We start from the raw sequence: 26137 nt of genomic DNA on the forward strand, positions 1-26137 counted from the left end.
CAATCCTTTGGATTTTTGTCGTTATCAGTGAATTGTTGTGCTCGAGGCTGAAGATTTGAGGGGACACTCAGGCTGCACCAGAGGGGTTAATGCCCATGTCACTGTCACAGTGTCCCCAAATTCCTGATCTCCCTGAGCAGGCTCAAACCCCTGCACAGGGCAGGTAGAAGCTCAAAATATTGGATATTTATGGAATCCTGGAATGGTTTGGGTTGGAAGGAACTTAAATCCCATCCAATCCCACCCCTGCCATGGGCAGGGACAGCTCCCACTGTCCCAGGTGGCTCCAGCCTGGCCTGGGACACTTTTAGGGATCCCAGCTGCTTTGGGAGTTCCATCCCAGCCCCTTCTCCCAATGTTTTTTCCCAAAATCCCATCTAAACATGGAATCCTGGAATGGTTTGGGTTGGAGGGACCTCAAAGCCCATCCAGTCCCACACTTCCCATAGACCAAAGTGGCTCCAACCTGGCCTTGGACACTTCCATAGACCCCAGCTCCTCTGGGAATTCCATTCCAGCCCCTCTCCCAATATTCCTTCCCAAAATCCCATCTAAACATGGAATCCTGGAATGGTTTGGGTTGGAGGGAACCTCAAGGCCCATCCAGTCCCACCATGGGTCCCACACCTCCCACTGTCCCAGGTGGCTCCAGCCTGGCCTTGGACACTTCCATAGATCCCAGCTCCTCTGGGAATTCCATCCCAGCCCCTCTCCCAATATTCCTTCCCAAAATCCCATCCAAACCTGCCCATGGAATCCTGGAATGGTTTGGGTTGGAGGAGATCCCAAAGCCCATCCAGTCCCACCACGGGTCCCACACCTCCCACTGTCCCAGGGTGCTCCATCCTGGCCTTGGACACATCCATAGATCCCAGCTCCTCTGGGAATTCCATCCCAGCCCCTTCCGCGCCCTCCCAGCCAGGAATTTCTTCCCCAAATCCCATTTAAATCTCCCCTTTCCCAGTCTGAAGCCATTCCCTGTGTCCTGTCCCTCCATCCCTTGTCCAAATCCCTCTCCAGCTCTCCTGGAGCCCCTTCAGGCCCTCTGAGCTCTCTCTGGAGCTTTCTCCTCTCCAGGCTGGACCATCCCAGCTCTCCAGAGGTTCTCCAGCCCTTGGAGCATCTCCAAGACTTCTGGACTGTCCAACAGCTCCACATCCTCCTGCTGTTGCCTTTTGTCCCACAAAGTCTCCTTTGAGACAAAAACAAAACCTATGAGAATCACAAAATCCCTTTTTCCTTAACTTTTAATTACAGTTCTCCCTGGCTGTTTTCTGTTGTTCCATTTTTGATTTTTTTTTTCCCCTGGTAGAACATTTTTGCTCTTTCTCTGCCCCAAGAAAGATTTTTTTGGGAAGAGAAAGCCAAAAGCAGTGTTGGAATTAAACAGGTCAAGGCACTGCTGAAATTTTTTGCCTTAAAATCCATAAAATAAAGGTAATCCTGTGGAGGTAATTAGTCTGATGAGGAAAAGTGACCTTTCTAGCAGGGAACATAATTGCATTGTCATGGCCCATGATCTGACCTTCCCTCAACACGGCTAATGAGGATTGTTCTACATCCTGTTGGCAGCCAGGACATTGTTGGGAAATAAATGGCTCTTGGAAACCAAGCAGCAAAATATGAAATGCGCAGAATAAATATTATTTATTTAAAAAAAAAAAAAAAATCCCTACTAATGGAATTCCTCCTGCTGCAGTAATTGGTGAGAGCTTGACAAGGTTTGTTTTTTCCCCTCACATTTCCTTGTGGAGCCTGAGGTTTGTTCTATGGAACATCCCAAAGACACTGAGATCCTAAAAATAATTTTTAAAGGGTCCTTAAGGGCCCGGAAAACAAACATTTAAAAATGACCAATTGCTCGGGTTTTTCTGGAGGTTATTTTTTATCAAAAAATCCCAAAATAAATTCAGACTTCGGAATTATATTATATTATATTATATTATATTATATTATATTATATTATATTACGTTACATTACATTACATTACATTACATTACATTACATTACATTACATTACATTATATTACATCATATTATATTATATTATATTATATTATATTATATTATATTATATTATATTATATTATATTATATTATATTATATTATATTATATTATATTTATTATGCTATATTATGATATATTATGCTATATTATGCTATATTATGATATATTATGTACCTTATTTTGTAATTATATTCTATTATCTTATTTTGCAATTATGTTACATTACGTTATATTATTTTAATAATGGGCTGCACCCCATTTTTAAAATCATTTAGGAACCAGGATGAGGCTGAAGCTCAGAGATGCACTTGTGAAAGAAGAAAAGACACAAAGGCAAAAAATACCCCTGAAAATTTTTCCTTTTGAGCTCTATGAGGAAAAACATTTGATGTCAGCACTTGGCACTGGTGGAGTTGGACTCAGAGATCCTGTGGGTCCCTTCCAGCTCAGGATATTCCACGATTTTGTATTCTGTGACAGCTCCAAGAGGGTGTTTGGCTCTCACCTCCCCGCACAGGCACACACATTGATTTTTTTTTCTTGTGTTTAATTCTTTTCCTTCGGAAGGAATAAAGCTCTGCTGCTTTGGCAGGGCTGCTTCTCCACTGAGATGCTCCAGGTACCCTGGGGGCCATTTGGGAATTGTCTGATAACACATTTCTGACATTTTGCTCGCACTGAGACGAGCCAGGTTTTCAGAACAAAATTCTCCTTTTAAGAGAGGTTTGTTTGTTTGTTTTTCACGGAGCAATTAAAACAAAAAATTGTCCTTTTTTTTTTTCCTACTCCAGCTGCAGGTTTTGTGTTTGTGTCTTAGCCTAGATAAAAGGAGTGACACCAATAGTAAATCTTTGCCTTTGTCAAAGGATTTCCACAATTGAAAACAAAATGGGCTTTTATTCCTCGGGGATTCACTATTTCTGCATCACAGGTGGAGAGAAAAGGGGTGGCAATGCCCCCTGCTACAAAAGAATTGAGTTCAATTTATTAAATTATCCCAACCAATTTTCCTGAATTAGTTGAATTCTTGCTTTTCCTGATACCTCAGTGTGATATTGAAAAAAAACCTCTTTTTGTCCTAATAAGTCATTAAGGGCTGTTCAGGAATTTTCATTCTGTTTCCTCCAGGCTATATTTCATCCCACTCCCCCCCCTCTGCCTCTTGGTATTTTCCCCCCTTTCTAAGCTAAACACGGGTGATCTTTTCAATATCCGCAGCACTGGCATTAAAAAAATAAAAATAAAAAAGGTTTTAAATCATCCCATAAAACAGGAATTTCGTGTTTAGGTAATGTAATAGGAAATGTTGGCTGTGCTGTTGAATTCTGCTGCTCCAACCTTAGAAAGGGAATAATTTTCTATCACGAACAGAAAGGTTATCATTTTCCATCACAAATACAGAATTTAATGCACTTCCTACAAAATCCTATTGGGATTTACTCCTATTAAATTCCAAAGGACTGGAGATGCCCCCAAGGATTACTCTGATAACAGTAAGAGACTTTTGGTGGGGAATGGATCTCGGGCTGTTTTCCAGCTTCTTTTTTTGCAGTTACCTGGGAAAACTTTATCACCCCTGCCCTGGGAAACACAGGTGATGCAGTGATAAGGGCAGTGATAACACCCAGTGATAAAATGAAGTGATAAAGGCTGGGAAGGCTCAAGTTCCTCTGGGATTTGGGATGTTCCTCTGGGATTTGGGATTTCCTCACTCCCTTTTCTTGTTCCTCTGGGATTTGGGATGTTCCTCTGGGATTTGGGATGTCCTCACTCCCTTTTCTTGTTCCTCTGGGATTTGGGATGTTCCTCTGGGATTTGGGATGTCCTCACTCCCTTTTCTTGTTCCTCTGGGATTTGGGATGTCCTCACTCCCTTTTCTTGTTCCTCTGGGATTTGGGATGTTCCTCTGGGATTTGGGATTTTCTCACTCCCTTTTCTTGTTCCTCTGGGATTTGGGATGTTCCTCTGGGATTTGGGATGTCCTCACTCCCTTTTCTTGTTCCTCTGGGATTTGGGATGTTCCTCTGGGATTTGGGATTTTCTCACTCCCTTTTCTTGTTCCTCTGGGATTTGGGATGTTCCTCTGGGATTTGGGATGTCCTCACTCCCTTTTCTTGTTCCTCTGGGATTTGGGATGTTCCTCTGGGATTTGGGATGTCCTCACTCCCTTTATCTCCTCACTCCTGGCTTTCTGTCACTGTCACATTTTCTGCAAAAATCCCCTTTTTTCAGGATTTCTTCTCCTAGGAAGCTTCAGCTTCTCCACGTTTTGCTCCTCTGGAATGTGATTTGGAGAAATGTTTACCCAGCATGTGAATTGTTTTTAATTTGTGGTCAATCACAGTCCAGCTGTGTCAGACTCTGAGTCTGTCACAAGATTTTATTATTGGTTTTTTGTTTAGCCTTCTGATGACTCCTTTCTCTTTCTTTAGTGTAGTTTTTATATAGTAATATAATATAATATAATATAATGTAATGTAATGTAATGTAATGTAATGTAATGTAATATAATATAATATAATATAATATAATATAATATAATAATATCAGCCTTCTGAAAACTTGGAATCAATTCTCATCTCTCACCTCGTCCTGGGGACCCTCAACCCCACAACAATTAATAACCACAGGTTTCTCCTTCCTCTGCTCCACCCCTCACGTTGTCATTAAGAGCAAAGATGTTGAGCCACAGGACATAATTAGAATAAATCTGAGTGTGTTAGGGGAGAAGAAATCATTGTTTCTTTCGAAATATCCTTTAAAAAGAATCTGATTTTGTGCAGTGTTCTCATCCAAGCCCTGTGCTGGCTCATTTTGGCACCTTGGGAATGAATCATCAGCTGCAATTGTCTCGTCTAGGGATTCCCATCTATCAGAATCCTTCTAAGAAACTGCAAGGAAAACAACAAAACAAAAAAAGCGAAATTAATTTTCAGCCCGCCCTTCTTCAGTCCCCTGTACCTGGCTCAGATGAGATCAGGGATTTTGGTTCCCTGGCCAGAGCCTGGGAATTCTTCCCTATATTAAAAATAACCCACCTCAGCCTCCCACAGCACAGCAGGATCTTTCATAAAGCCTGATTTTAATCTTGCAAGAGATAATCTCACTTTTTCATTAGGAACTATGGGAATATTTGGGGTTGATGCCCAAAGGCTGAACATTCCCCATGGAAAAAAAACAAACCTGGGTGGCCCAAAGCAGAAAATGTGCTGGTTCATCCTTTTGGTGGCTTTTGTGCATTGGTGGTTCCCGTTGCAGTTCCCACAGGAGTTACTGGAAGGTGGCAATGAAGGTTTTCTTCAGGTAGAGACAAAAAAAAGAGATAAAATTGGGATTTTTTTCTCTATGCCTACAGCACAAAGTCCATCAGGTTCTACCCTGAATTGATGAAAAATGAATTCTGCAATATTTAAGGAGAAAAAAATGTGTTTTCAGAAGGATGAGAGGAAGGAAGTCCACAAGGATAGGTGGCCAAAATCTTGTTTTCATCCCCAGACAGAGCTGCTGGGTATTGAATTTGCAGGGAACCCCCAATGAGGGGAGAGAAATGATGCATCTGAGAATGTGAATCCCAGAAATATTCTTGGGAAGAATTGTGCCTTGTTTTTTCTCTGGGAAGAGAAGTGTGGGGCTACAAACTCGGCCCTGACAGGCCAAGGAACCAAAACACCATCAGTCTGGGTGAACAATTTCTGTATTGAATTCTACTTTGGCACAAACACAGGCACAGCAAATGAGATAAGAATTGTTTTTCCTTTCTCTGAGGTTCAGGCCAGGCACCAAGTTGTTTAATTCCCCAGCCCGATGTCACATTCATATTTTCTGGAAAAATCCCTTTGCCCAGAATTCTTCTCCTGGGAAGATGAGAAGCCTCAGAGAAAAAAGGAAAACAAGAATTATCTCATTTGCTTCTCCTGTGTTTTGCTGCTTTGGAATGTGGTTGGAGATTGTTTATCCAATATGTGATTGTTTCATTGGTTTCATGTGAATTATTTTGATTTATTGACCAATCAGGGCCAAGCTGTGTCGAGGCTCTGGAAAGTGATGAGTTTTCATTATTATCTTTTAAACCTTCTGTCTGTATCCTTTCTGTATTCTTTAGTATAGTTTTCTTTAATATAATACAGGTACATAAAATAATAAATTACCTTTCTAAGGACATGGACTCAGATCCATCATCCCTCTCTCTGTGTGGGAACCCACAAATCCAAGAGCCCAGCCCTCCCTCCCAGCCAGTCTGGGTTCTCTGACTCCCCTTTTCCCCCCCAGTACCCAAATCGTGTTGGACATTTCCTGCTGAACTCGCGGAGAGCCTCTGAAATATCCAACACTTTATCCCCAGGAGCCCCTCAGGAGTTGCTTTTTTTAATGGATTAACTATGACAGGGACTGCACTCCCACAGTTTTTTAAATATACAATAAGTATATTACATACTTTTAAAGCTATAAATAAGATTTATACACAACCCATGGGGATTTTCCATTAAAACTTCATAAATCACATTGTACATTATCCTCTTTAATCCTCAGCCTTGCCGTGGTAGTCACCAGAAAATATATTTAACCCTGTATAAAATTGATGATAAGCACGGAGAAAGAATGTTAACGAGAGCTTTTATGGGCCCTGTATTTTCTTAGCCTGATTCATTCTTTTTCCTGGCAATTATTTGTAATAGGAGCAGTTATCTCCTGCCCTTTATTAACTGAAAACTCAGGTGTTCTGCCCAGAATGGAGCCTGGGATGAGCTTTTCCTGCCTTATCCTCTCTTTAGCTGGGGGGTTCCCGTTGTTTGGTGCTTGGAGAAGGCAATTTTCACATTCCACGTCTCCTCCACGCTCTCCCTGCTGATTCAGCTCCTCCTCGAGCCAATGGCATTGCCAGAGGAACATTGATTTAATTCTGGGATCACGGAATTAAAGCCCCATCCATGATGAGCACTCCAACTCTGGGAAGGAAATCACTTTTTAAAATCCTGGTTTTCAAAGATCTTCAGAGCTTGGTGCTGCTTTGCTGTGGTGTCTCAAGCTCTGCCCTTCCCAACCCTCTCCCAGCAGCTCGTTTCCTCCAGAAATAATTTTGTTTTCTGTGCAAAAACCCCCTAAAAATCCACTCATCCTCCTTCCTCCTCCTCCTCCTCCTCACTGTGGCTGCCCCTGAATCCCTGGAAGTGTCCAAGGCCAGGTTGGAGCCACCTCGTCTATAGAAAATGTGGGACCCGTGGTGGTGCTGGATGGGCTTTGGGGTGCCTCCAACTCAAACCATTCCAGGATTCCATGTTTAGATAGGATTTGGGGAGAAAAATATTGGGAGAAGGGCTGGGATGGAATTCCCAGAGCATCTGGGGCTGCCCCTGGGGTGCCTCCAACTCAAACCATTCCAAGATTCCATGTTTAGATTGGATTTGGGGGGAAAAACATTGGGAGAAGGGCTGGGACGGAATTCCCAGAGCATCTGGGGCTTCCCCTGGATCCCTGGAAGTGTCCAAGGCCAGGTTGGAGCCACCTCATCTATAGAAAATGTGGGACCCATGGTGGGACTGGAGGGGCTTTGGAGTCCCTCCAACCCAAACCATTCCAGGATTCCATGTTTAGATTGGATTTGGGGAAAAATATTGGGAGAAGGGCTGGGACGGAATTCCCAGAGCATCTGGGGCTGCCCCTGGGGTGCCTCCAACTCAAACCATTCCAAGATTCCATGTTTAGATAGGATTTGGGGGGGAAAAAATATTGGGAGAAGGGCTGGGATGGAATTCCCAGAGCATCTGGGGCTGCCCCTGGATCCCTGGAAGTGTCCAAGGCCAGGTTGGAGCCACCTTGTCTATAGAAAGTGTGGGACCCATGGTGGTGCTGGATGGGCTTTGGGGTGCCTCCAACTCAAACCATTCCAGGATTCCATGTTTAGATAGGATTTGGGGAAAAATATTGGGAGAAGGGCTGGGATGGAAAGAGATGAGGACCCATGGTGCCTGTGCGGTCTGCAGGCCAAAAAATGGTCAGGATTGGGGAGTTTGTCCCTCATCCCAAAGAGTATCCTGGCTGTCGCCATCCGTTGTGTTTTCCATGGCAAAACCTCCTTGATTCCGCTGGAGTGAGTGAAAAAAAGGCAGAGCTGGGCTTCAAACACCCTCCAGCTCCTGCAACAAGTATGAAAAATTAACATTATCACTTCAAAGAGCTCCCAGAAGCGGAGATTGTCCTGAGGGACCCGCAAGGATCAGCGAGCCCGACCCGGTGCTGGACTTCAAAACACACAAATTAAAGACAAATCAGCCTCACATTATTTAATTGAGCAAATCACAACCAGCACCGGAGAAACTGGGCCCAAATTCCTCTTGTGTAACCAATATTTAGTCACAGAGTGTGGAAAACTGGAGCTGAGATTGACTCATTGGAGGCTCTGTTAGAAAATATAGTTCCTCTCTATTTTTCCAGAGCTGCCTCATCAAACGTACACTGAGATTGGCAGCTGCTTTCCCCCATCTGCTGGGGAAATTCAGGAGGGCTGGAGGTTCATTCCAGATATTCCAGCTTGTCCCTGGCTTGCTGGAAGTGTGAGAGTGTTTAAGGTGCATAAAACCGAGCTGTAAATTGAGCAGATTTTTGTCAGGAGATGCTGCAGTTTCTGCCTCTCCCCTCGTTCAGAACCAAATCTGCCCCAGGAGTGTTTGGACAATTCCCTCAAGGAAAAAGTGGGAATTTGGGGGATCCCTGTGGGTCCCTTCCCACCCAGGATTGTGGTTTTAATTGGCACAAAGAAATGGCCAAGGGGGGAAGGAAGACATTTGACATCAACACAAAGCAACCACAAAAAGCCCATTGCAGTTTTGGTTGGGTTTCTAAGAATTTGGAGATTGGATTTATTTAGCTTGGCTTCAACACTGATCAGCTCCCACCAGGGGAGCAAATTAATCCTTTTTGTCCTAAATACTAATTAATTTTGTCCTAAATTCAGAGCTCAGCTGACTTTGGGCAGGGGCTTTTCTCAGGAAATGTGTTCAGCTCCATCATCCCTTGGGACATTCCCAGCCTCTCACCCCACACTGGCTCGAAATTTTGTGTGGAGATTTTATTTTAGCAGGTCTGTCTCCACGCAGAAGTGGCTGGTGGACTTTTCTGGGGATTGTGCCTTGTGTGAATATGCAGATTTCCCAAAAATTAAATTGAAATGGTGAAAGCAAACGGGATTTTATGCACGAGGATCTTTGTAAGAGCTTCATAGTGAGTGTTTATTTTGTGGGATATTTGAGAGAATTGGCTGGGATGGAGGGACAGGACACAGGGAATGGCTTCCCACTGGAAAAAGGGAGATTTAGATGAGATATTGAAAAGAATTCCTGGCTGTGAAGGTGGTGAGGGGCTGGGATGGAATTCCAAATGAAGCTGTCACTGCCCTGGATCCCTGGAAACGCCCAAGGCCAAGCTGGAACCGCCTGGGACAATGGGAGGTGTCAAAAACAAACTTTAGGGTCCTTTCCCACCCAAACCACTCCAGAATTCCTCACTGCCTTCCCAGCAGCTCACAGAAACGCTGGAGCCACCGTGGCTGTGGAAATCCCTGCAGGAATTTCAGCGCTCCAACAGTGCCTCCCCTCATCCCCAGCAGCGCCAGGCGGGATGTGGGATATCCAGATGGTGCCTCCGACAGCTCCTCCTCACCAGCCTGGGCTCAGCTCTCACATTCTCCCTCCCCTGACAGGGCTCAGAGCCCGTTTGGAAAGTGCTCAGGTCCTGCAGATGGGCGGGATGTGCTCGGAAAGGCCAAACGACGCAATTAGCGCGGTTAAAAATTAATGGTGGTGGAGATTAGGAGGAGACAGGAAAGGGAGAAATACCTGCTCCAGAAAGAACCAGGTTGGGTTTAACTGTCACGTTTTTTGTAATTTTTTTTCGTATTTTTGTAAAGTGAAGAGGCAGGTCGAGGTGGGAAATGAGGGGGTTTATTTACCACATTTTTGGTAAGTAATAACCCATAAAATTAATGGTGGTGGTGATTAAGAGGTGAAAAGAGATGGGGGAAATACCTGCTCCAGAAATAACCAGGTTGAGTTTAACCATAACTTTTTTTTGTTTGTTTGTTGGTTGTTGTTGTTGTTGTTGGGGTTTTTGGGTTTTCGGGGGGTTTTTTTGTATTTTTGTAAAGTGAAGAGGCAGGTCGAGGTGGGAAATGAGGGGGTTTATTTACCACATTTTTGGTAAGTAATAACCTATAAAATTAATGGTGGTGGTGATTAAGAGGTGAAAGGAGAGGGGGAAATACCTGCTCCAGAAATAACCAGGTTGGGTTTAACCATCACTTTTTTGTTGTTGTTTTTTGTTGTTTGTTGTTGTTGTTGTTGGGTTTTTTGGGTTTTGGGGGTTTTTTTTTGTATTTTTGTAATGTGAAGAGGCAGGTTGAGGTGGGAAACAAGGGGGTTTATTTACCGCATTTCTGGTAAGTAATAACTCATAAAATTAATGGTGGTGGTGATTAAGAGGCTACAGGAGAGGGGGAAATACCTGCTCCAGAAATAACCAGGTTGGGTTTAACCATCACTTTTTTGTTGTTGTTGTTTGTTGGTTGTTGTTGTTGTTGTTGGGGTTTTTTTGTATTTTTGTAATGAGAAGAGGCAGGTTGAGGTGGGAAATTAATTAATGTGGTTTATTTACCACGTTTCTGGTAATAACCCATAAAGTTAATGGTGGTGGTGATTAAGAGGTGAAAGGAGAAGGGCAAATACCTGCTCCAGAAATAACCAGGTTGGGTTTAACCAACACATTTTTTGGGTTGTTTTTTTTTTTGGGGGGGGGGGTTTTGGGGGTTTTTAGGGTTTGGGTTTTTTTGTATTTTTGTAATGTGAAGAGGCAGGTTGAGGTGGGAAACAAGGGGGTTTATTTACCCCATTTCTGGTAAGTAATAACTCCTAAAATTAATGGTGGTGGTGATTAAGAGGTGAAAGGAGAAGGGCAAATACCTGCTCCAGAAATAACCAGCCTGGGTTTAACCATCACCGGTTGTATTTTTGTACAAAAATGTAAATTTGTAGTATTATTATTATTAATATTATTTTTCCCCCAAAGCCTGTTGTCCATAACTCACAGCAAACACAGATTATGCACCACGCCAGCCATGCAGTTGTCATTCCTCATCCTTATTTATTAATGCCTTTTCTGAGCACTTTAGATAAGGATTTCAAAACCCAGTTCCAGCAGAGCAGTACTTTGCACACTGCACTTTAACTGGGGGAAAAACATTGTTGTCTGATTTTAATCACAAAAATGAAATGCTCCTAATAGAGCGAAAAACCCAATTTCTTGCAGAAGCATTTGGAGGCTGATGTGGCTCCGAGATTCCTGCCATGACAGGAGAGTGATGTCTTGGGCACGGGGAAATGTTCTGGATATCCCTGAAACAAATGGAGCTGGGCCATTTTGAGGGTTGCATTTTGACTTCCAATTGTTGTTTTTTGATAATTAATAATTAACCTCCACCTCTCACAGTGCTTTAATTCTGGGCATCATGAGAGGAGGTAAAACCCCAGCAAATGTTGGGACAGGGACAAGAGCTGGGGATGGTTCTCCAACGTTGATTCCACACTTGGAGTTTGTTTTGTGCCTCCTCTTCCAGCAGCCTGACCCTCCAGACCATAAATCCCTCATTATTTCCAGGCTGCAGCTCATTCTTCCCCATCCCAGAGCCATTCCCAGCTCTGAAAATCCCATTTTCCCAACAACCTTGCATCAAGACTGAACAACACCGAGCAAGGCCCTCGGTAGCCCCAGGAAGGCCATTAATTACCAGGGTGGGACAATCCATGTGCAGCACAGTAATTAAAAGTCCAGGAGCTGCAGCATTTTGTGATTAATGCCTGAGGTGGGCACTCCAGCTCCTAAAAAACTAATGGGAAGTGACTCCAACTGCACCAGGGTCCCCAGGAGGAATCCAGGTTGCTCCAGGCATATTGCACATTCCTCAGCTCATTAATTACAGCTGCTCCGAGTGGAAAGTTTATAATTAAACACATAGTTTACTCCCCAGCTTTGGGGTGGAGTAAATGAAGGGAATTTGATTTATTTCGGGATAAGCACGTGGAGGCATTAATGGGGCGTGCAGGTGACGAGGAGGTTTTGTCTGGAGCTCATCCAGGAGCCAGAGTGGGATGATGTCATGTTGATAATCAAATTTAGCAGTTTAATTACATTTCTAGGCGTGGTTTGGCTCTTAAAAAAAAGAGGGAATTGGAAGTTTTAGCTCAGTTTGGGTCTGGCCCAGTTTGGGTCCTGTCTCACTTTGGGCCTGTAAATGCTGAACCTGCACAGGGACTCCCACAGATTTCAGTGGGATTTCTTTTCATGACATTTCTTCCCACAAAATCACTTCTCCATGAGTTTTTATTTTGCTTCCTGCTGCAGTTCTGTGAAGTCCTGAATTCACTCTGTGAAATCCAGGCCTTTAACCTCTGAAGTCCTGAATTTATTCTGTGAAATCCTGGCCTTTAATCTGTGAAGTCATGAATTTATTCTGTGGAATCCTGGCCTTTAATCTGTGAAATCCTGAATTTACTCTGTGAAATCCTGGCCTTTAATCTGTGAAGTCCTGGATTCACTCTGTGAAATCCAGGCCTTTAACCTCTGAAGTCCTGAATTTTTTCTGTGGAATCCTGGCCCTTAATCTGTGAAGCCCTGAATTTATTCTGTGAAATCCTGGCCTTTAATCTGTGAAGTTCTGAATTCACTCTGTGGAATCCTGGCCTTTAACCTCTGAAGTCCTGAATTTTTTCTGTGGAATCCTGGCCTTTAATCTGTGAAATCCTGAATTCACTCTGTGAAATCCCGGCCTTTAATCTGTGAAATCCTGAATTCACTCTGTGAAATCCAGGCCTTTAACCTCTGAAGTCCTGAATTTTTTCTGTGGAATCCCGGCCTTTAATCTGTGAAGTCCTGAATTTATTCTGTGGAATCCTGGCCCTTAATCTGTGAAGTTCTGAATTCACTCTGTGAAAACCAGGCCTTTAACCTCTGAAGTCCTGAATTTTTTCTATGGAATCTTGGCCTTTAATCTGTGAAGTCCTGAATTTACTCTGTGATATCCTGGCCTTAAATCTGTGAACTGCTGCCTGTATTCTGTGAAGTCCTACATCTGATCTGTGAAGTGCTGCTCTTTAATCCGTGAAATCCCCAGTGCCAACCCTGCTGTAAATTTATTTCCATTCCCCTGCTCAGCCCTGACTCCTGTAAATCCCAGAGCTCTGCCTGTCAGAATCGCTGTCCATCCAAGAGGCACACTTGCTCCTTCACTCCTGTGCCAGCTGGGAATTGTGCAGCTTTCCAGGGTGGTTTATTAGTGCAGGAAGGCAGGAAAATGTGACAAACACCTTCCTGAACTCGCTAAAACACCGAAATGTGTCACGCAGGGAGGAGCAGCTCCGGCCTTGGGCCTGTGGGAAGGAGCAAACAGGTTTTGGGGTGGTTTACAGGGACACAGAGGAGGAATCCCCTGGAGGAGCCGTCTCAAATTGCTGTGAAACCCCAGCAAACTCCTCTGGATGCCAGGGGAGCTGTGATCACACTCACACCTCTTCCAGCACAGGGATTATTTAATGGGATGTTATTAAACCTGGCTTTGGAGAGAGGTTTTGTGCACCTGGCTGGGTCAAGCTGTCTCCTGAACCGTGGCTGTGCAAGAGCTGCTGTGACACCTCGTGGTGTGTGAAAATGACCCCCAAAATATCAATTATTGGGTACAATAATTGATATTAATATTTGGGTAAAAATAAATATTGATATTCATAATTGGGTAAATATTCTGGATTTCCCCTCCCTCCCAGGGAGGAAATCCCTCCCAATATCCCATCTAATCCCTCTTTCAGTTTTAAAAAATCCATTTCTCTCATTCCCATTTCTATGATATTATTCCAACAATTATATATATTATTATATTATTCCAATCATATATATATTATTATATTATTCCAATAATGACATATATTGTTATATTATTCAATAATAACATATAATGTGATATTATTCCAATAAGAATATCTATTCTTATATATTCTTATTCTATATATATATAATATATAATATATATTCTTACATTATTCCAATAGTAATATATATTCTTATATTATTCCAATAATTATATATATTTTTCTACTATTTCAATAGTCATATATATTATTATATTATTCCAATAATAATAATATATATTATTCTATTATTCCAATAATATATATATTATATTATTCCAATATATTATTATATTATTCCAATAATTATTATATTTTTCCAATAATAATTCCAAACCCTCAGGTGGGCAGACACCCCAGGAGCTCCACACAAACCATGCAGCACCCTGTCCCTAAAAGCCACCCACTAAAACATCCTAATCCCAAGGGAACAACACCCAAACAGCTGAAAAATCCATTAAAACTCGATTTTTTTTTGCTCTGAGCAGGCATCTAAAGCCTCATCCAGAGCAGGAGATGCCTGGCCTGGTTTGTGGATGATTATTCCCCCAAACAAACCCACCCAGCTCCACTGCTCATCCTCAGTGCTGACAGGCACCAAGGTTAATTGGTCACAATTGCATCCCCCAATTCCCAGCCCAGAGAAGTGCCAGGAGCCAGAGGTAAATCACACAACCAACCCACTTGCTGCCTCCGAGTTTAAATAAATAGAAATCCCAGGCTAATTAATATTTAGGAAATGCAAAAGTTGTCAGCTTAAATCAGGCTGAAACACAATAATCACATTAAGTGCTTACTTCAGCAAAATAGCCCTGAAATGCAAAGTGTTGGTGAGTTATGGGAGTATTTATCCCCTTAATTGACTCCTGGCTCTGGCAGAACTCCATTACCCAGGAGTTAGGAGGAAATTTAATTCCAATCCTCGTGTCTGCACTCAAGGACTTCTGTTGGACTTGGGTTTATTTTCAGCTGCAGCACTGAAGGGCTGCGTTTTTCCAGTTGCAATCCTGCTCAGTTGAGCAACAAATGTGACATTTCGTGTTTCATCTGCTGACCTTCCGCTCATATCTGGGAAATTTTTCATCCTGTTCTCCTTCTGTTTTCCCTTCCAGGTGTCCTTTAAGGCAAGAAGGAACTCGGTGTTTTAGCAGGGAGAGTCTGGTAGGAATTACTTAAACAAAGAGGGGAATTCAGACATTTTTTTCCTGGGCTCAGTGAACAGCTTGGGACCTCAATTTCTGTGGAATCGTGGAATATTCTGGGTTAAAAAGGGGTCTTGAGGATTTTTGGACCGTGGGATAGTGGGAGGTGTCCATATCCACTCCCATGGCACTGGATAACCTTGAAATTCCCTTCCAACCCAAACCATTCCATGAAAAGGATAATTCTCACTGCAGAATATGGAATATTTCCTACATCAGACCCTTCAGAACATCCTGAATCCCTTTGGGACCTCTGAAATCCTCACCCTGTGAAATCCAAGAGCTCCAAGGCCAGCTCCCAATAGATTTGTGTCATTCCCCTCCTTTATGGCAGGGAGAAAAGGTGGAAACCTCAAAAAGGTTGAGATTAAAAGACTCTGGGCACCCACAGCTGCTTTGGGATCCAACCAGAATTTGTGTTCTCAGCAGCAAAAATGGAGTTTTATATATTTTTTTTTAATTTATATATTTTTTAATTTTTTTAAATATATATATATTATCCAATATATATATATATATATATAATATATATTTGGATCATGGCAAATCTCCCCCCAGGAATCCTGCTCTGCTTCTCCACCCCAATCGTGGCCCTCCTGGCTCAGCTCTCCATGTAACTGATGGCTGAAGGATTCCAGCTGCGGTGGCCACCAGATTCCCTCCAAAACATCTTTCCCTGAAATCCCTCCCCTCTCCCAGCCACTGAGATGCTGAAATTCCTGAATTTCCCCCCAAAAGGACGTCACCAATCTTGTTGATGTTTATTGAAACTTTGCATCGTCTCTGGCTTGGAGATGTATTTTTAGCTCCGTACTTCTTGAAATGTGAAAATGTTGCTGGCCCCCAGTCAGGGAACAGCAGGGTTAATGCAGAGCCTGGAGGAGCTCTCCCATCTGTTCCAGCTTCCATCCAACCATGGAGTTTTACGAGAGCTCTCTAGGAGGGCTCCGAGTTCTCTGTTTTGTAGTATTCCCTAAAAAAAAAATCAAGCTTGGAAAGCCGCCCGTGCCAAACAGGAGGAGGTGAAGCCTTGGAGGAGACAAAGGAACTTGGGAACATCAGATTTCTTTCGCGTTTTTTCAGGAATTCTGTTTGTTTTGATTGACGTTGAAATTAGAGACGGAACAGATGGAGCGAGGGTACAGCAGGATGAGCCGAGCCGAGGCTCTGACACTCTAATGAGGGATGAGGAGGCAGGAGCTGCTGATTGGGTTCTTCTTTGGAGCCTAATTTGTGTTTTATTTGCCCTGATGCTTCTGCCAACAGCAACAGATTCCTAACCAGGCTGGCCCTGGACCCCTGGAAGTGTCCAAGGTCAGGATGGATGGGACTTGGAGCAATTCTGGGACAATGGGAAATGGATGGGATGGGATGGGATGGGATGGGATGGGATGGGGTGGGATGGGGTGGGATGGGATGGGATGCGATGGGATGGGATGGGATGGGATGGGATGGGATGGGATGGGATGGGATGGGATGGGATGGGATGGATGGGATGGGATGCGATGGGATGGAATGCCATGGGATGGGATGGGATGGGATGGGATGGGATGGGATGGGATGCGATGGGATGCGATGGGATGGGATTGGGATGGGATGGGATGGGATGGGATGGGATGGGATGGGATGGGATGGGATGGGATGGGATGGGATGGATGGGATGGGATGGGATGGGATGGGATGGGATGGGATGGATGGGATGGGATGGGATGGGATGGATGGGATGGGATGCGATGGGATGGATGGGATGGGATGCAATGGGGTGCGATGGGCTTTGAGGTCCCTTCCAACCCAAATAATTCCATTATTCCCTCCCTCATTAACACCCATGATCTCACCCCTTTCCAGCCCATTTTTATACCTCTCTGGTTCTTGTTAGTCGACCTCCAGCAAGAAGGAAATTGATCAGAACTTCCCCAAAACCAGCCTTGGTTTGCTCCAAGGAAAAGGCCAGGACCTTAACAACCAACAATTTAATCGGGAAAAGAAATTCTATCTCGACTGAGAACGGGAATTTTTTCTTCATGGAGAAAATAAACTTTTTGCAGCTCCTTTTCTGCATGGTCCAGGCTCAGGAGAACAAATCCCTCGCACTGCACATGAAAAATGCGCTTTTTGAGGCTGCCCAGGTGTAACAGCACTCGTTGGTTTGATGGCCACAGCTGTCCCTTTCTGACGGAAAATTTGTGCTGATTTCACGGTGGCTGCTTGGAGAAAAGTCACCACACGTTACGGTTGTTTCATAGCTGGGGGGCAAGCGGAGAAAATTATTTAATTAGGTTTCTGTAATAACAGCTCCATTTCCAAATGGCTGCCCATGTGTATTAGCGGGGAAGGATTTCAATTACTCTGTTTCCTTTAATTCTGGGATTTTTAACACCGGTGGAGGCAGAGAAAGGCTGAGATCAAAAACTAAACCGGGAACTCTTTGTCCGCAGAATGTATTGAATATATTAAATTAATGTATCCGTGGATGCATGGAGCATTTCACACTTCATCTCCCTGCAGCCACATCCACGTGCAAAACCCAAGCCCAGACCAGAATGAGGGTTGGAATTCCAACTTCTCCAAAATTCCATCCCAGCCAGGAATTCCTTCCCAAAATCCCATCAAACCCAGTACCCCAGCAGTGGGAAGCCATTCCCCCTTTTCCTACCCCAGGTCTGGACTCCACAGCCCAAAATCCTCTCTTGGAGTTCAAAGTTCTCGACTCCACAGCCCAAAATCCCCTCATAGAGTTCAAAGTTTCACATTTACAACACAAGAACATCAAAGCTGTTTTATTTAAGAATATGCGGAACTGGAATGCCGTGCAGTTAATGAACATCCTGGTGGGAGGAATGAGGCAGATCCGGGAGGATTTAACAGCACCTGAGCAGGCGGGGCGGCTCAGCCATGTGTGTGTGCTTGTGTTTGTGTTTCCCAGGCTCTAAAATCAGGATTTGTTTTATTTTATGCACCTGCAATGTGTCATTTTTTACTTTTCCTGTGCTGTGTGTCTCTGTCTCCTCGGCTTTGTTGGGAACTCTCTGTTCCTGACAGCCTTCCCCTGGGAGCAGCCGGTGCAGGGGAGACAGAGGTTGTGTCTTTCCCTGGCTGTGTTTTCCCTGTCGGATGATGGATGTCACCAAGCTCCTGGTGGCACTCTCAGTGTCCTGGCACACCCTCAGTCGCCGGCTGTCCTCTTTTGCCCCCCTTCCCCCCAGCTCTCCACTCCTCACCGAGCAGTTTCCCACCTGGATGAGGGGAAACGCTCTCAGAATCTCTCATCAGAGGCAGAACCATCCCGGCATAATTGCAGGCACTGGAAAAGGATCATTTTGTGTTTCTTTTCTCCCCTAATTTACTGACAACTGTGCCAGCTGGGACTGAGGGTTGAATCACCTCCCTGAGACTCCACATTTCAATGATATTTTTATTATTTCCCATTAATCTGTCCAAGACAGGGGAGGAAGCTTTCAAAGTTCCACAGACGGAGCAGAACACCCAGGGGCCCGTGATTTTTTCAGTGGGAAATGAGCATTTAACTGCTCCTTTGTGCCTTTGAAAGCCTTCTCTGCTCCGGTTCTCCCCGTGGTGGAACCAGCCCTGGTGTGGTTTAGTCCTTGTTACCTTAATTTGAGGAGAAAAATCCTTCCAAAGGTAACTTGATGTGGTTCATCCCCGTCCACGTGGGGAGGACGGTTCTGATCATCGGGGCTGTTTAATGTGCCTGACAAAAGCATCACAAGACCCAAGAGGGGGGACCTGAAAGCAGCCAAGTTCAGGCCAGACATGGAATTCATATTTTAAACACCGTTGAGTTGTTAACCCTGGAAATAACTTGACAGATTCTCTCTCGCTGAGTTAAATTGGTGGTGGCTGATGCTCATTGGCACAGGGGGACAGGACTGGACCCAGCCTCATCACGTTAATGATCCCAAACTGATGCTGGATGTTTGGAGCTATGGAGCTGATGGGGCAGGAGCTGGATCTTCCCTGTGCTGCTCTTTTGGAGGAATCTGATTTTTCAGGGCTAATTAGGCTGTGCCTCAGACAGCACTTTGTGCAGCCGGTGAAAGTTGAGGTCAGGTAGATCGAAAAGAGGTTGGACCGTGACGTGAGCATTCCCTGCTGCTGCTGTTATAAACACCAGAAAAAGCAGGATTATTACCAGATCTTGGGGTTTTTTTCAGATTTTTATGTGCCTCTTAAAGCATTTTCTGATGCCCTAAAAAGCAGCTGAACTTTGCTGAAACCCCTCCCATGCTGTAGAAGCCGAGTAAATCCAACTGTGCTTGTTGTTCTCTGCATTGAGGGCAATGTCAGCCTCATTTCCTCCCCCTGCCTCAGCCCTTCTCCAGGGACATCTTTTGGAAAAAATCACTTTGTGCTGCTCTGTGTGACGCCCCAGACCTGCAGCCACCATGGCCAAATCATTATTTCAAGGACAAGGGGGGCTGAACTTGCCATTGACTTCAGACTCTGCTGGAATTTCACTGCCAACCCCGCTCTTCAATAGGAACTTATCTCCGTGCCACTGCAGATTTTAATGGAATTCGTGTCACAGCAGTAATAGGGTCAGGCTCAGCCTGTCCCAGCACTGCCAGCAAGGTTTAGTTTATTTAGTTTTATTTTCACAGCCACCAAACTCTCAAACAGAGTTTTTCTGATGGGACCTCCGTGGGGAAGGTGATGGGGCCTTGGAAAAATAAACTAAAATCAAGTTCTTACAAGGAAACTCGTGTCACTGTCCCAGCCTCAGCAGAAAGGTGGGAATTTGGTGAGTGGTGAAATACAGAAATGTTGGTCCTGGCTTTGCTGCTGCATTTTCCAGGGGGATTCACCCAGAGCTGGATGAATCATGGAATCATTAAGGTTGGGAAAGACTTTTAAGATCTCTGGAATTGTTCAAGGTTGGATGCCTTTGGAGCAACCTGGCGGAGTGGGAGCTGCCCTTGCCCATGGCAGAGGGTGGAACCTGGAGATCTTTAAGGTCCCTTCCAACCCAAACTATTCCATGATTCCACTCCATGCGATGACGTCTGACCCTCGGTCCCGTTTAGTTCAAATATTATTTGTTTCAGCCGTTTTTATTGTTCTTTTTCTTGGTGTTGTGTACAAAATTGTCAGCGTCTGTTTGTACACTTTTGCATGCTTGGCCTCAGGCCAGGAAGAAGCTTCTGGTCCCTCCTGAGCTCATATCTTTAAATTTGCAAGGAGGAACAAACCCTCCAAGGATTCCCCCATGGCTCACGAGCGCCTGGGGCTGTTTACTGGAACAAATGGATTTGTGCAGCACATCCTGGCGCTCGGCTCCCCGCGGACACCGCGGCAGCAAAAGGGGAAGAAACCATTTCCAAGTCCTCAGATATTCCCTCCTGCAGCACCTGGCTGCGCTTTGAAAGACAAAAGGTGCACGAGGGGTCACAGAGCTGCTGCAGCTCAATTGAAAATGTTTCTGTCGGTTGATTGAGGGGAGGTTTCAAACCTCCAGCATCAAAAAGGCAGCGGTTAGACAGGATGGAACAGGCAGAAGTGGATGTGGGCAGCTTTGGGAATATTTGCAGGATCAGGGGAACTGGTTTGCTGTTTGTTGGGTTGGGTTAGAAAGATTGGGTTGGAAATAACTGTAGGTTAGAAAGAATGGACAGATTGGAAAAGTGATTGGGTTGGAAAGGGTGGTTGGGTTGGAAAGAATGGATGGGTTGGTAATGATGGGTTGGGTTGGAAAGAATGGATGGGTTGGTAATGATGGCTGGGTTGAGAAGAATGGCTGAGTTGGAAATGCTGGGTTGGGTTAGAAAGATTGGATGGGTTGGAAAGATTGGATGGTTTGGAAAGAATGGATGGGCTGGAAAAGTGATTGGGTTGGAAAGGGTGGTTGGGTTGAAGAGGGTGGTTGGGTTGGAAAGAATGGATGGGTTGGTAATGATGGGTTGGGTTAGAAAGATTGGATGGTTTGGAAAGAATAGATGGGCTGGAAAAGTGATTGGGTTGGAAAGGGTGGTTGGGTTGAAGAGGGTCATTAGGCTGGAAAGATTGGATGGGTTGGAAAGAATAGATGGGCTGGAAAAGTGATTGGGTTGGAAAGGGTGGTTGGGTTGGAAAGCATGGATGGGTTGGTAATGATGGTTTGGAAAGAATAGAAGGGCTGGAAAAGTGATTGGGTTGGAAAGGGTGGTTGGGTTGAAGAGGGTGGTTGGGTTGGAAAGAATGGATGGGTTGGTAATGATGGGTTGGAAAGAATAGATGGGCTGGAAAAGTGATTGGGTTGGAAAGAATGGATGGGTTGGTAATGATGGGTTGGAAAGAATAGATGGGCTGGAAAAGTGATTGGGTTGGAAAGGGTGGTTGGGTTGAAGAGGGTCATTAGGCTGGAAAGATTGGATGGGTTGGAAAGAATGGATAGGTTGGTAGTGATGGTTGGGTTGAAAAGAACGGCTGAGTTGGAAATATTGGGTCGGGTTAGAAAGATTGGTTGGGTTGGGAAGGGTGGTTGGGTTGGAAAGAATGGATGGGTTGGATGTGACATCTTTGCAGTGACATGGGAGGGTCTCTCCTCCTGTCTGAATCCTCCCTCCCACCTGGATCACCTGAACCCCTCCAAACTGTGTGCTGAGCAGAAGCTGGGGTTTGATGAAACCCGAGTGAGTCTTGGTGGGACACCAAGGCAGAGCCAAGGCACGTCATGAGCGGTGTTTGCCCAGGAGGAGACTCTCGGTGGGCTTTGATTAATAACAACCCTTGGTGCCACTGATATCTCTCATCCAAGGATATGCAAATATTCACTGATTGAGAAATTCCCTGCACTCGCCGCCGTGGCGGCTCCTTGTTTGTTTTTGTGTCGTGCAAGAACTTCTGAAGGTCACATCCCAACAGCTCCAGACTTGAGGGAACGTTCTGAACATCAAAGAGAGGAACCAGGAGTGGCTGGGAGAGAAAAATGGGAAGGGAAGGGAAGGGAAGGGAAGGGAAGGGAAGGGAAGGGAAGGGAAGGGAAGGGAAGGGAAGGGAAGGGAAGGGAAGGGAAGGGAAGGGAAGGGAAGGGAAGGGAAGGGAAGGGAAGGGAAGGGAAGGGAAGGGAAGGGAAGGGAAGGGAAGGGAAGGGAAGGGAAGGGAAGGGAAGGGAAGGGAAGGGAAGGGAAGGGAAGGGAAGGGAAGGGAAGGGAAGGGAAGGGAAGGGAAGGGAAGGGAAGGGAAGGGAAGGGAAGGGAAGGGAAGGGAAGGGAAGGGAAGGGAAGGGAAGGGGGACCTGGATTGTTAATCCAGGAGGTGCGAATGAATAGGACTGATGATAAAGGTTCTTGGAGCAATGAAGATGAAGGAATAGACAAACCCTTTGTACATGTTGAGACTGACAAAAGTGACACAAATAGGCAAACAGATTTTTTTTAAAAAGTGAAGATTTCATGGAAAGTCAGTGTAGTGTCACACTGGGAACAAAACTGATGTGTTCCCATCTGGGATTCCCATATTTTAAAGTCAAGCCCAAGCTTTTAGGACCGGTCTCCCAGCTGGTGTGAGCTGCTGTACATGAAGCAATGTCAAATTATGCTCGCTGCAGATCTCTTGATCGGGATCTACGGCGGTAATTATTCATGCTCACCATTCATATTTGGGGATTAATTAACTATTCGTGGTTCCTATAAAGAATATTGTCAAGCATTTAATGGCTCATTGAGTTCAGCAGGATTTCGAGCTTCTCTCTTACGATTTCCACAGAATGGTTATTGTGATTTGTGACTCAGAGTGAGCTGTGAGCAGACCAGGAGCGTTTCTGTTTTTACCCTGTGACAAATGGCCTTTAATTGGCTTTACACGGGTTTTGCTTGGTGAGATGAGCCAGATAAAGAGAGGAGATACAGTAGAGTTATTTTAAAAAATATAAAAGAGATGCTTTTGTCCTGCTGAGTGTTCCATGGATGTTTTTCAACTTTATCAGCAAGGGTGAGTATTTAAAATTAATTCCTGCACGTGTTAGACCACTGGTTTTTCATCTCCCTTCATGAAGATGTTTGAGTCAAGGTCTTCAGCCTGGTTTGAACACTCTGGAAGTGTTTAAAAAATGTGTGGATGTGGCATTTGTTTAAATGCTTTGGCTGGGAGAAGAGTTGTATTCCATGACCTTAGAGGACTTTTCCAATGATTTTATGATAATGTGATTTTGTACCAAAAAAAAAAAAACCCTCCAGGTTCTGCCTAACTCAGCTTGTTGGCTGTTGAATATTTCTGAAAATGTTCATTATTCCAGTGAGAAGTGTGGACTGTCTGGAATGAATAATCCCAGCTGTGGCTGCAATGGCCCGGGGTGCTCCTGGAATGATTAATCGTTCAAGTAAGTCTTTGTAGCTCGCTGCTCTGCATTTATTTCCAGGGGGGAAAAAAATTACATTTTTGAGAGAGTAAAAATGGCCTTTCTTAAGGTACGGGTTGCTGTGCTGGGGAATCCTCTCAGAATCTGCTCGGTGTGAGGGTCTGAGAGTGGCCAAGAGGGGCGAGGGGCAGTTTTTTATTTGCTGATGTCCTTATTGCTCATATTTTCACAAGATTTGTGATGCTCAGAGCTGAGGCTGACCAAGATGAGAGAAGGAGCAAGTGACTCTTTGAGATTAATCCAGTTTACAGAAATTTTTAGGATTTTGCCACCCGCACAGAGCTGTGGCTTTAAACCAAAAGAAATAAGTTTAGATTAAATATTGGGAACAAATTCTTCCCAGTGAGGGTGGGGTGGAATTCCCTGGGATAGTGGGAAGTGTCCCTGCCCATGGCAGTGGAATTGGTCTTTAAGGTCATTTCCAGCCCAAACCACGCTGGGGTATTATGAAAACCTTTAAAGAGAGAATGGGGAGAATTGAGAGTTTGGAAGAGTTATTGGGGATGGAAAAGCTGGAATTTGGGTAGGTGAGAGGCTGGGAGGGATTGCCAGCGGGAATTTCTCCGAATTCCTTAATCCATGGCTGCAATTTCCCCAATTTCTCCAAATTCCTGTGGATGAAGGAACTGCGCCCAACTCCCTTTGGCTCCTCAGGGTCTCGGCTCAGTGAGATTAAATTATTTTTATTATTATTAAATAATTCATTAAATAATTCAGGGTCCTCGGCATCTGCACTGAGTGCTCACAGCATTCCAACGAGCCCGTGCCGAGGGATCGGGGGGGGAAAAAAAAAGAAAACAATTTTCCAAAGTAGCTTTTTGGCAATGGACCTGCTAAATCTTGAACTACTTCCTCGTGCTAAATGGTGAAGCCAATTTGCAAATTCCTGGCATGGAGGTGATTTCCTTGGGCCATCTTCACCTGCTGCCAACGAGGGAATAAAAAAAAAAATCCAGACGGGGGAAAAAAAAAACCTCATGAAAATATTCTTATTGATGTTGTGGCTTTGCTGAGGGAGGAGAGGAGCGAGTGTGGAGGTGGGGAGTTTATCTGGGTGAAAAGAGAGGGAGTGGGATCTCCCCAACATTTTACACTCTGGTTTTGGAGCCAGGCTCGGGCAGTGACGGAATCGTAAAACCAAGATTTTTGGATCAGCATTTACTTTGGCTTTATGGTCTCTCTCTCTCATGCCCACAAATAAACAAAATGTGTTTCCTTATTCCCCTCAACACTTAAAATAATAAAAGAAGCCCAGCAGCTTAAAAACCAGCGATGTAAGTGATAAAGGGCTCGTGTTTATCTTCCATCTCCCCAAAATCCTGCAGGGAGCTGGTGCCTGATCCAACCCGTCCTGCAGGTCTGCTATCCAGGCTGCAGATTTATTGAGAGCCTGATCCCTGCAAGGAGCTCCTGGGTGGCACCAGAGCCTCCCCCTCTCCCTGTTCTCAGTCTCTGCCAGCTTTAAGCAGGTTTTGGGTTTAGTTTTATTTATTTTTCCTGCTTCGTTCTCCTTTTTTTTTGTTTTTTCTCATCAGTCACTGCAGAGGCTTCAGCGGGGGCTGCCCTGACAAAAACACTGCACTGACATCGATTTCCTTGATGCTTGAGGATGCAGAAAATAGGAGAGACCAGTTTTCCTACAGTATTGAAAAGCCTTTTCCGCTTTGATTTCCCCTTCCCCACTTTGATTTCCATTTTCCACTTTGATTTCCCCCTTTTTCCGCTTTAATTTCCCCTTGTCCACTTTGATTTCCCCCTTTTCCACTTTGGTTTCCCCTTCCCCGCTTTGGTTTTCCCTTTTTTCTCACTCCCACTCCCAAACTGGCTCCCCACAAATAATCCCATAATTTGGGTTGAGTGCCAGCTCGTACATAAATTAAACTCTTCATTTTGGGGTTCATGGCTGTGTCTCAGTGCAAATCTGCTTTAAATTTCCCCCAAATATTCCTCAGCACCATCAGAAAATCTCCTTCCTCCCCAAAAGTGATTGTGCTGCTCCCCTGCCCCAGCTGGGCTCTGATATTGCAGAATTCAGGATTTTTTAAAAGCGCAGACTTGGTTGGGGTTTTTATTTTTTGGTTGAGTTCCATGGGCACAGCAGAGCTGCTCAGAGAAAATCCAATCCATCTCCTGTGAAATGAACTCAGTCATCCTTCAGTTTATTGAGTGAGAGGGAATACAAAAACAAATCCACAAATGTCAAAAGCGGTCTACGAGGGATCATTCCATTCCTTCCTCCATTTGTTTCCCTGATTAAAATGATTTTTAAATGCTTCCCCTCTTCATTTTAATACAGCAAAATAGAATTCGTTTGAATATCCTCCACAGCTTCCTCTGTCAAAGTTTGTGCTTGGTCAAATTTCCTGGAAAGAGGGGAGGGAATGACTTGGGGGGGACTTGGCTGAGACACTGCTGGAGCACCACGGAAATGTCTGAACATGACCAGGAAAACTCTTCTTGCTCCATTAAATTCACCAGTGGGTTCCCACTGGTTTTAATGGGCTGGCAAAGCGCCCCAGTGGTGATCCAGTGATTTCTTTCCAGGGGTTTGTCTTTTCTCCGTGATTTTCTGCCCGTGAGGTTTTTCTGGGGCTGAGGATTTCTGTGGGAGCACAGAATTGTAG

At 44.6% G+C, this 26137-nt stretch overlaps 1 long non-coding RNA gene across 1 annotated transcript; it reads left to right on the plus strand.

The window, feature by feature from the left end:
• The first annotated feature begins 9643 nt into the window (after positions 1–9643).
• Positions 9644–25807, plus strand: LOC113460540 (uncharacterized). Its single transcript, XR_012583823.1, has 6 exons — positions 9644–9861; positions 15068–15116; positions 16241–16471; positions 17006–19919; positions 23391–23474; positions 25049–25807. It is a non-coding gene; the product is annotated as an uncharacterized LOC113460540 (long non-coding RNA).
• Positions 25808–26137: the final 330 nt, after the last annotated feature.

Source organism: Zonotrichia albicollis, chromosome 26 (assembly GCF_047830755.1).
Source record: "Zonotrichia albicollis isolate bZonAlb1 chromosome 26, bZonAlb1.hap1, whole genome shotgun sequence".
Lineage (NCBI taxonomy): Eukaryota > Metazoa > Chordata > Aves > Passeriformes > Passerellidae > Zonotrichia > Zonotrichia albicollis.